Source organism: Columba livia, chromosome 3 (genome assembly GCF_036013475.1).
Source record: "Columba livia isolate bColLiv1 breed racing homer chromosome 3, bColLiv1.pat.W.v2, whole genome shotgun sequence".
NCBI lineage: Eukaryota > Metazoa > Chordata > Aves > Columbiformes > Columbidae > Columba > Columba livia.
In genome coordinates this window covers 12,748,965-12,761,155 of record NC_088604.1, presented here as the reverse complement: position 1 = coordinate 12,761,155, position 12,191 = coordinate 12,748,965, and the positions used below count along the sequence as shown (strand labels likewise).

The 12,191-nt window shown below is 37.7% G+C and overlaps 1 long non-coding RNA gene across 1 annotated transcript; it reads left to right on the top strand.

Moving 5' to 3' along the window:
- Positions 1-2,588: 2,588 nt before the first annotated feature.
- On the top strand, positions 2,589-10,672 carry LOC110362032 (uncharacterized). Its single transcript, XR_010471941.1, has 3 exons — positions 2,589-2,755; positions 4,378-4,476; positions 9,806-10,672. It is a non-coding gene; the product is annotated as an uncharacterized LOC110362032 (long non-coding RNA).
- The last annotated feature ends 1,519 nt before the right edge of the window (positions 10,673-12,191 follow it).

Here is a 12,191-nt window from a genome sequence, read left to right as displayed (position 1 = left end):
AACCTGCTACCATCAAAAATGTGCCAAGGAACAAACAGTTCAATGAGACAAGTGCCTTCCTCAAGTCCTGTCCTCAGAGCAGCAGCCTCATGTGCCCTCAGCTCCTTGGTTACAGTCACATTTAGCAGCCCAATGACAGCACCTGAACAAACCAATCAAAGTTGTATTAGATTTCTTCCTTGCTGTAAAAAATAAAATTTCTGTCTCTCTGTTTTGGGAAAATAAGTATTTTACAGAATGAGCTCAGAGTGAGGTGGTGAACCCTCCCAAGAACTGGAGAGAACATTATATGTTCGTTCACATGGTTTAATCCTGAAGTCACTTCTGCACAGTCTTGGCAATTTCTAGTGCATCTGTCTTGATGCTGCCTCAACTTCTGACTCTTTTTAGAAATACTATTAATAGGTTGCTAATGATGCTGCCCCATCACTGTTGTACTCCACTTTCTCCTTCCCTGCATTTTCCTGTTCTATAATAAACCATGGCAGGAGGCATTGAGAAGCCAAATCTTAGCCATTTGAGGTAATAATAACTAATTACACTATAATGGTATTTGATTACTTGCCATTTGGATAGCAGCCATCATCTCCAAGGGTATTTTACAAACAAACCACAGGAGGAATAACCTTTTCAGTGCTGAGGGTCACACAAGAGGTTTGGGCTGCAGCCGGCCCCAACCTGCCACAAGTTGCTCTCCAGGTTCCCCAGGCCCTTGTCCCTCACAGGCAGGTGTCACCATCCTGTAGCCAAACTCCCCTGGAGTTCCCCACTAGACTGTAGTTCCCTCTACAGTCAGTAGAGAGAAGTGTGTGCATCCACGCAGCAATTAGAGCTCCCAAATTAGAAAACTAACTGCTTCCAAATTTAGGTATCCTGATTTGCCTTCCAGAGACCTCTCTTGACCATATGGGTAGCTTCAGCTTCCACCTTAATATCCTCTGTATTTAGATATTTGGTATTGCATGTTTCATGAACTTACTGGTTGGATGTGAGGAAAAAAAAGTTCAGAAGCAAAAAAAGGACATAGATAAACTTTGGTTACTTCTGTCCACAGTTGTGATCCAGAAAACACCTGCTCAGTTCTTGCATTATTTAGAATGGATTTAAATTCACCAGGTGCAATCCAGTCTAACCTGAAATGCCCCTCAGTATCAATTGTTTCAGTCCTGTTCATGTCTTGCACTACTAAAATCAGCAAGATAAAAAATGAAGCACTCTGAAGAAAGCAATGTAACACATGGAATAAGCACTGTTTATGGCACTTGAGGATTTCCAATAATGTTATTGCAGCTGAATTGTTTTTTCCAACGAGTCCATAGCAGATACCTATTCTTCTCATGTAACATTTGAATGCATGCAGCAGACAACCAAGACATAGAGCGAGATTTGTACTCCGTCCTTAAAGAAATGAGATTCACATGCAGTCTCCAAGCAACTGCCCTAACCACTAAGTTTCTGCCTTGTTGGCTACCATCCCTCCCTTCTTGTTTTGTTTTGTTTTTAAATTTTAATAATAAAAAATATATATATATTAACTGCTCTTTTTTTTTTTTCCAAGGTATCTTACCTCCAGTTAGTATCTATGAAATAATAGCTTCTCATAGACACGATGTGAAGGAATCTCTTCAGTAATAATTGCAAGGAAACAAGCTATTATATGTATTTAATAAAGTGAACTGAAATTTCAGGCATACTGTCTTCTATTGATTTGTACTTGCATGTGAGCTTCCTCAAGGAAATTTTATTCTTCAAGAAGCAGCTCTGAATTAATGTATTTGCATTTGATTGGGGGAAGAATTTTCTCTAGAAAAATCTGAACTAAGAAGTATGAGTTGACAGTGAGGTAGATTTTTACATTGTTTTTGTGGGTTTTTTTAATGAGTACAGATATTTTCCAGAACTGATATAAACACGAGATCGTCAAGAATAAAAAGGGTCATATAGGGACATACATAGGAATCCCATGAATTCTGAGTTCCATGTGGCTAGAAGCAAAATGTTTGTTGCTCATATTTTGCATCTCTGCCCATCTGCTTTCTGAAGGAGCTAGAGATGAAAATGTTGCTACACAAATATATTAACAACAAATCATCAGTTATTATTAAAGTTATTAACAACGTACCTTTACATATTAGCAAATTAAATAGATATTCAAATTTTCATGTACTAATGCTGCCATTTGAAGAATGAGATATTACAATTATATAATAAATATTCACTCAGGTGTCACTTAAGTATTTTCCTAAATATTTAAACTTCTTTGAGAGCAAAATAAGCTTTCTTTTGTCTGAAAACCTTTTATTTCACTGACTTTTTAGTCCCATTTAAAACAGAATTTCAGTTCCTGCTTCTCCCTCCAAGGAGTGAGAAGACACTTGAGAAAAAGGATTTCGTTTAAAAAAAAGTGGAAACTGACCTTAAAGTTACTGGTAGAGGGTTTCCTATCACAAGGGCAAAAGCAATTACAACTCTGCTCTATATGCATTAACAAATTGAATATTCAGCCCATGAATACACAAAAGAACATCCCTTGGAGGTGCTTATTCAATTACAGTTGACAGCAGCCAGTATTTGAAACCAAACCACTGACAGAGATGTGTCCCCGTAATCAGTGTGATCACAAAAAGCCACGTACAGCTCTTTGAGCAAAGAACCAGGAGCAGCAGCAACCAGCCGGCTCTGCCTGTGCTCCTGTCACCTCTACTAAGAAAAATCCAATCACATTACAAAACCAGCAAACATCAGCAACGCAACGGTAAGAACATACTATAAAACTACATACAAAGAGATGGTATTGCAGCTCAGTGCTACTTCTGTAGAATTACATCAAAGAGACTCTAACCTTGGTAAATGAATTTTGCAGAAGTGCCACTAGCAGTCCAGATTTCAGTTTTCTCTGAAATAGTATTAATGAGATATTGAAATTCTACTGACATTTAAAATACCAACAGATTTCCTTGTTAACACCAGATTGGACGGTTTCTGTGTTCCTGGAAAGAGGACATAGATTAATCATGATAAATAGAAGGAAATTGCAGTCTAGTGGTGTTTAATTTGAATTTACACTTGTTAATCTTCATTATTTTGCCTATCTCAAGGACTCTTTTGAAAAGGTTTACTTTGTATTATAGGCTAAAAAGGATTCTTCAGTTTCAAAAGATCTAAGCTCAATAATTGTTCACCTTTTATAGATATTTACAATAAATATAGAATTTTTTATAATTCCATATAAGACTCTCACTTTTACATGGTTTTCACGTATGATGTCCTGAGGCAGGATTCTTCATCTCGTTTTGGAAATAATTTGCTTTTTCTTTTGTTCTGCTTACCCACAGTTCAGTATTTTTCTTCTGAAAGTCCTCTAGAGAAATACACGAGATGGGGTTCCCTCTGGCCATTTCTTACAATTCCAGATACAATATCTTCCTAGCATTCTCCCTAAAGATAGTATCACCTGGTAGTCAATTAAGAAAAACTGTCATTTTGTAATAGAGGAAGATTCTCTTGCTTAAGTTTAGATGATACTGATGAGACTTTCCCTGTCTACATAAGAAAGTGAGGTGCTTCAGAAGGATTAGTTCACCAGGCATAAAAGAATTAGGAATAAATGAGGTGCTTTAGTGAAGTAGTCTGAAGCCCACCATATTAAAAAGAGTGACTGGCGTAACTTTTCACTACTCCTTGATCTCTGTATCAAATGCAGATATAACAAGAAACGCCTTTGGTTTTCCTTGTATAAGAAATTAAAGAGAAATTTTAATATAGTAGAAATCAAACAGCATTGAGGAAGCTAAAGTACATTTATGTCTAATGTAATGTGGGCACTTTCCCAATAAACTCTGTAAAAGGTGCTATTTATATTTCCCTGGAAACACTGCAGGAAGTCAGGATAGTGAGCAGCTAACAAGTGCTAGGGAGAAGATCCGTAGCACACAGGGGAAGAAAGCCTAAATATTTCAGTGTTTTCCAGCAGCTCCTTTTTCTGTGTTAGCAGAAAATTACTTTGTGTTTCTCTTCCTCCCAGTAAAAAGCTGGGAGGAAGAAAACTAACAGCCCCTTTCTCTGAACTATAGTACTGTCCATAATGCATGTTGTACTGAAGAAAACATATTTTAGTTCTGGTAAAGAGAATAAAAGTACAAGAAGCGAGCACTCACAAAGACATATAACTAGCTCAAGACATGGTTTGGAGATTTGCCAAGATATTTCAGTTCATTGAAATGTTTGCAGTGTGCTCGTCCTGCAGTCATGTTCGGATAAATCTCTGCCTGCTGCTTGACCAGCCGCAATGACGCATGGGCTGTGCATGGCCCCACTGTGGCAGCTGGGGATGGCCCTGTGGGAGCGCAGATATTGCAAGTCAAACAATTTTTCAAGCTTTTCAGGATTTCCACAAATGGTATTGGAGAGGCAGATCTGGATCTAGGATTCTGGCAGTGCCACAAGGGAGACAGAAGGACACCAGTTCTTTTGCAGGTAAGTAAAAAAAACACACAAGTAGATCTAAAAAGAAATGCAGGGATAAAGACATGGCTAATGATTATAAGGAGGAAGAAATAGCTATCTTACCTGCTCCCAGAAATTAAGAGCTAGCTTCTGAGATTTTTATTTCCCGGGAAAGCAATGAGTGGAAGCTTAATGGCTGGAGTTCTATTCTGTGACCTTTGCACATTCCCCATAGACATCCATCCACGTAAATACTCCTCTAGCTCAGCATCTTCCTATTTCAGGAGATTCAGCTGAAGTCCCAAGGAGTCTAGTGAGTCCATAGCCATAGGACAATCTAGGTAAGATTTGTCCTATAATACGTTTCTTTTGAAAGAAATAAAAGAAATTTTAAAGAAATATCAGGCAAACAAAAACTCAAGCAAGAATTGTCCTCTGAAAGAGAGAACTACCAGATACAGCCAGATACTCACTAAAATCAGCTGCTGCCAGAATTAAAAAAAAATCAAGATGCTTAAATGGACAACAGTAAAAATTCTCAAAGAAGAATAATAATAAACTCTTTCCTCCTGGCTCTGTCATGGTCCCATTTCTGACCAACAGAATAATAGAGTTCAGTTACCCACAAAGATGGGGACTGGTTTTCCTCTGTAAAGGCCATGCCATGCATCCACACAAGTTACCCATACAGCACATTTTTAATTATTGAATAGATCTGTATACTATAACTTCTCCTTTCTTCAACATACCCCTGGAACTGAGTGGGTGCAGTGTGGGTGAACAAAATGGTAAAGCCAAAAAACACCAGTGGTAGCAAAGATAATCAAAGTTGCCTTTAGGTTTGATATTGCTAATTTATTTTCCATTCAAAATCTAGAACCCATGGCTGACTTTGATATCTTAGTCACTCCAGGCACAGAGCTGAATGGAGTCTGAAGTTAAAAGGGAGAGATGTGTAAAAATCAAATTGTTACCAACTGCTGAAATTACTTGGGGTGATATACGGGGCTACAATTACCATGAAAGGAAAGTGTAGGCTGTCTATTAGGAAACAGGCTGAGAAGTGTAAAGTCACTTACATTCTTACATTCTACCCTCAACCAGATTGGAAAACCCTGGAGAACACACTGCACATAATGCTAACATTAGAAAGACTCTTTTGTGCGTATGAGTAGACATGTTATGTCTCTCACAGCACAAGCACCTGGGTCCCTATCAGGAGATCTCAAGAGACATCAAAGTGTTCATTTCCAGAACTGGCTTTACAGACTGGAGCACCGAGGCTTAAACTAAAAGACTTGTACAGGTAGAGCAAATGAATGATTTGTACTCAAAAACAAGCAAGCACAAATATTATTTTTAAATATGATTTTTTCAAAGCCAGCTGTAATTGTTTTGAGTGCTGATTCACCAATGTGAGGACATGGGGTTGGCAGTGCAGTGTAAGCAATTGTGCTGGGAGGGCGATTGCCGCTAACAAGCTGGTAAAATCCATCGTTACAAGGAAAAACTGTTCGTGTCACCTGCCTCCCTGGGCAGAGGAAACTAGTGAAGCAGACAGCAGATTAAAGTCAAGAAGAGGATCCAGAGTGCTCAGACTACAGCATTATCCATTTTTACAGAAGCTAAAAATGATACATAGTTGCTGATGGTTTAAAGAGTTAAATTATTTGAATAGTCGTGTTTAATCATAGATAACTGCAAGCTGCACGTAGACTTTTCAGTTAGACAACAGATGGTTAGAGGTGATTGAATTTTTTCCAAATTTGATGTTTAATAAAAATTTTCCTGGACATTTTAATGGAGATAAAGTTCCACAGAAAATATTTCCAATATAGGCAGTTATTTTTGTTAATTTTAATTTCATCTCAGTTTCTATAGATCTGTAAATCTGAGCTTATATCAACTAGCTGCTGAAACAATTGTATAGAACATTATATTTTTTTCTTCATGATATTTCTCACCAGTGGGTCTTTCACCCACCAGCTTCCTGTTATATAAATAGGTCTGCACTGTATTTTGTTACGGACTCAGGCAGCTCATCAGTCTCAATGGATAAAAATGATTTTTTCTACTTATCCAATACTTGTCTTTATCGGATAAGATCTCAGTCCCTAAATGCATACAGATGGTTACAATGAACAAACATACTTTCCCTTTCCTCAACAGAAAGGTCTGAATTTCATTTGCAACTTATGATGGTGCTAAGAGTAATTAAGAAGTGGAACAGATTAATGTATCCAGTTATGGAACACTATCATGTTTAATTTTTAAGTAGAGTTTTGATAAACATCTAGTGAGAACAGCTTTAGTACTCCTTCATCCTGGAGACTGGAGTACATGATCTCATGGGGTCTGTGATAGCCTCCAAAATGTAAAGTACTATTTGCTGTCAGTTATTACCAAAAACCAACCAAACAAAAACAAGTAAACAAACAAACAAAACCACAGACAAACAAAAACCTAAACAAACAAACAAACAAGTCTCAGAATAGAATTACTGGAAGTAAAGAGAATTGTTGTCTGTTTTCACATTTTGTTACACTCCAGAGTGCTTCCTGTATACCTAAGGTCATTTATACCACTGAAACAAACTTCTGTTGATGTGGGAGATCTTTCACCCCAGGAAGAGGGAAAGGGACATTTCTAAAGCAAGAGATTAGTTTTAAAGTGACTGAAAAATAGAAGTTGTTTTCAGGAAGTAGAACAGTAGTAACAGATACTTTGATTTCACTGTTTGCAAATTATTAGTCTTCACTTTGAAGTCACTCATTGAGAATGTTTCAAAATGCTTGCATGGACTATTGTGTTTGCTTCTCCTTTTTGTAGAGAAAATGTCCAGACATGAAAGGCAAAATACTCTATGGCAAATATTTAGCTTCTTCATTCTTAAAGGAATTCTTAAAGCTGGAGAGAAGTTTCCCTAGCTAACCAACTGCATAATCAAAATATAAGAAGAAAAAGCTGCTTCCGCACAGTACTAACTGAAAATAACCATTCATATCAACTTGTTTACTGTGTTTTTCAATGTTAAAGGAGAGTAATATAGGGTAAAAAAATGATAGAACTTTAGACTAAATATATGTTTAACAAAAATAAAATATATTTTAGACCCGTAATAACTTTTCTGATGTTTTCAATGAATGAATTTCAACAGTTGTATTTCATCTCATAACATCAGAACACTTTAGTGAGGACTCAATTCTTCTAGTTTTAGCTTTATTAAAGTTAAACATGTAGTCAAAGTTAACCATGATGGGCACATATTTGTCTACCCCACTTTTAGATAATGTGAGCTTGAAGAAAACTTATAGTGTGGGTTTGAACATCCAAAAAAGTTACCCAAGGTTAACATTATAGCTCCTGGTGTGGAAATAAATACTCTCAAAATAAGATCAATCTCCATTCATACAATAATGAAAGAGTTTATTTCCAAAATCAGAAGTTTGCAGAACTTCTGTTACATGTTAAAAATGTCTAAAACTAAGGCATTTGCTCAATGCCAAAAAGTGACGTTTGTTGTTGTTTTGTAAATATCAATTTTACCTTGGGTATATGAATTAACTTTTAAAACTGGCTCTGGTACAGTCTACCAGGTGTTTAATAAATTTTATCATGCTCATATATTCTCCTTACATTCTTCAGCCCTTTCATAATCAACTTGCTCTCATTATACTGCATGAGAATTCAGCTTTGAGAGAATGAAGTAATATTCTTGTTTTCTTATAAAATGCAACATACACACAGGGCTGCATGGATGGAATGAGAGAAGAAGACCCAGACTAAGAAACTGCTAAGGTTTAAGGTCAAGCTTCATGTAGTTTTTTGACACTGCCAAGAATAGGTAGCCACTGTAAATGGGGTTTAAAGACTAAATAGGGTTTAAATGTTCTGCACAGTTGTTTAAAGTAGCAGTTTGGGCTGGATAAACAAAGGAACTTCTGCTCCTTGGGTCCCACATCCTTATTTACAGCAAAGACTCCAAAAGCCGTAGATTTTAAAGTTCAAAGACCATAGGTTTCCCATTTCCCTTTGAAGAAGGTTGTTAATTCAGCTCTGTAGTTTAGTCAGGCTGCATCAATGAAGATTGGGGATAAATAATGTATTACATTCATCTGACAATCAATGGCTAATTTCCCTTCAAAATAATGAAATAAGTTGTGTTTTATCAGTCTCAATTACTGCATCCATTTCACTACAAATACTACAGTATGTAAAACACACACCTTTTTTTTGGAAGTTTCCAGCAAGAAAAAGCCAGAAGGAAAATCAATAACATTTTCTATTTTCAAAATACCAAATATAATAAATATGCTTCCAGTAGACACACCTGTAAACCCTATTCTGCTCCCTTGCTCCTCATTTCAGTGTCTGTACAGACATTCTGTCAGATTCAAAGACATAACCCATTGTGATAGACACTCTACATCAACTGATTATTCCACTCTAAAGGCCTAGAAAATGAAAAATCTAAACAAGGAAACAAGATAATTCAGTCTTCATTTTACAAATGGAAAACTGAGTCAGAGAGAAATATTAAAAGATTGTTCAGAAACCTCACAATAGATTTAGGAATTGAATCCATGTTTCTTGAATTGAGCCCTATTATTCATAATACTATATACACTCCCAAGAAAATGCCAACTTCTTCTGCAACTGGGGGCAAATATATATATTTTTACTTTTTTAAAAAAATAGCATTTTTTTCTTAATTATATGCATACATAAATAGGTAGAAATAGACATAGTAGTTTATTTAAAAATACTAGCATCCTTTTAAATTATGTACATAAAAATTGGAATCAGAGCAAAATATAATTTGTAAAAACACAAAATGGGGGTATGCCAAAAGTAGATAATTGCAATACCCTACTTTGGGTCATGAAAGAGGTTTGGCAAATGTGAGCAAATGGCTCTAAAGGTTGTGCCTATTATGTTCAAATTAATTTTCAATAATAAAATTAAGTCAATGAAAAAGGCATCTTGGGAAGCAGAGTAGGAGAGCCAAAAACCATATCAACTGCACAACAGCACAACTCTAGCAATAGCTGAGTGGCTGCCAACTCGTATGCCAGTGTGAAGTACAACAGAAATGTGTGAACAACAGATTTGGAAAGAAAGGTAGAATAAAAAGACACCTGTGATTATCATTCTAGCAGGAAGATAACAGCACAAGATATATGGAAAGACCTTGGTTGACATATTTCATCATGTATGGAACACAGTTTTAATGATACCCGAAGGCTTTGTGAAACAAGGAAGGATTTCTCCCCATTTCAGGAAAAAAAAAAAAAAACAGCAAGTTTTGGAACTGAGAACTAAGCAGATATCCTTTTATTTTATTTTCTTCTTTTGGCAGCAAATCCTGTCCCTTTCACAGTAAACCAGCAAGGATCTCGTAATCTCTCTGTTGCAACTGAGACTAATTTAACACACCAGAGAAAGTACCAGAGAAAGAAACTTTATCTAGAAATCAAAGAGAATTTACCATGGAACTTTTCCAGTGCTCAGATGTCCTTGCTCCTGCGCCCCAAAGCACACAGATCCTGTGGGTCCAGCAGTCCCATCCCAACACTCTGAATGCTGTTGAATAAGAGAGGTTTGTATCCCTCTAATTTCAACTGGGGGAGATTCATCCTTTCTTCACTCCTTTCCCTTATCCGTATCAGTGCTTGACAAATAACATGATTTCTTCCACTGTACTGTTACTGGCTAACACCAAGTGGGAATGTGCTGGTTTGGCTGAAAATGAGTTAATTTTCTTCCTGCAGTTAGAAACCTTCCTTTTTCATAGCTAGCACAGTCATTATTTGGACTTAGTTTGAGAACAAGAGATAACTCCCCAGCAAAGTTAACGTTTTTAATTGCTCTGGTCTGAGAACCAAGGATGCTTTGAGCTCTGCACACAGGTATGAGGCATTGAGGGAGGGGGGAATAGATAGGGCAGAGCTTGACTGACATCCAGGCTGATCAATAAGAGTATTCTGTCCCATTAGCATAATGCTTCATTTTTAAGAAGAGTCGGGATCTTTCAGTCTCGCCTGCTCTCTCTCTTGCGTTCTTCTTTGCTCTTTTTGTTGGAGTCAGGGGAGTTCTGTCTGGGACATTTAATTCAGTCTTTTGCCATCCTGCCATTTTGCAGAAGCCTCTGGGCCTTTCTGCCTTTTTCCCTTTTTTCTCTTTCCGGGATCAGCTGTTGAGGACTGGATGCTGCTTCCTGGAATTGACAGCTTGATGTGGATGGAGTTTTTGAGGAATTCCATTGAGTATCTTTTATTTTATATTCTATTTCTATTTTATATATATATATATATACATATATATTTACTAGTAGTGTATTAGTATTATGTTATTTTATTAAACTCTGTTTATCTCAATCCAAGTTTCTCCCTTCCCTTTCAAATCTCTCCCCTGTTTGGAAGGAGTGGGAAGGGGGTGAATGAGCGGCTATCATGGTTGTATTGCTAGCTCAGGTTAAACCACAACAGAGAAATACATTTCAATTGCTGCACAAAGGAAATAGTTTTGCTGTGGGTGGTACTAAGCCACTGGCCTCAGGAGAACATCAAGTTGAGGTCAAATTGATACTGGTATGCTTTAGGCCAGTCTCTCTTGTGGATTTCAGTGCTGTCTGTCAAGGCATGGAAGCACAATAACAACCACATTTGTTTCTGTGACTGAAAAACAGGGTGCTGGAGATGGTTCAGGTGCTGGCAGCAGTGTATCTCGTTATTTACCTGCCTTCCAGACAGACAGCATCACTGAATGGTATCTGAGCAAGGTCATTCAAAGTGAGGTCCACTGTAGCTTTGTGGCAGTGCAGTAGTGACAAATACAAATAGCTAGACTGGAACCATCTACTATATGCATTAGAGTACAGCACAAGGACAAGCAAACAAGAAGTGTGAAAACTGTAATTAAGATACACAGTTTATTACAGATGTGCTATATTCTGCATGTAATACACAGTCAAGTGGAAGGCCAGGTCAAAAGAATTGCATGAGGTTCAACAAAGAGAAATGTAAAGTCCTATATCTGGGACAGAATAATCCCCAGACGGGATTACTGGGCTGGGGTCTGACTGTTTGGGGAGCAGCTCTCCACAAAAAGCCCTCAGGGTCCCAGGTGACAGCAAACTCAACATGAATCACCTGTGTGCCCTGGCAGCAGCAGTGAAGGCAAACTGTGTCCTGGACTGCATCACCAAAAGTACAGTCAACAGATCAAGGGATGTGATTCTCACTCTACTCAGCACTTGCCAGACCATACCGTTGGTCTCCCTAGTTCCAAAACAGCACAGAAAAACTGGAGAGAGTCAGGGGAAGACTATGAAAATGACCAGGGGGTTGGAGCACTTGATACATGAACAATGGTGAATGAATAGGGTTGCTCAGCATGGAGAAGACAAGACTCGGTGTGATCTAATCATAGTCTGCCAGAATAAAAGAATAAAGAGAAGGCTCTTCAAATGGCTGCACAGTGAGAGGACACCAGGCAATCAGCACAAGTTGCTTCAGGGGACATTCTGCCTAGATATAGGAATGAAAACTTTCATTAATCCAGAGTTATCAGCTTCTCTGGGAGTCAACATACTCCTCACTTGTGTGACAGAAACTCCCCTAGACCAAGCCCTGCCTCTGCCACTGTCCTGCTGGCATTTCCCTCCCTCTGACTCAGTTTTTCATGTCCAGATTTCCTCTCTATGAGAGGAACGCAGACTAAAGTGTTACCATCCTGTGCAAAGC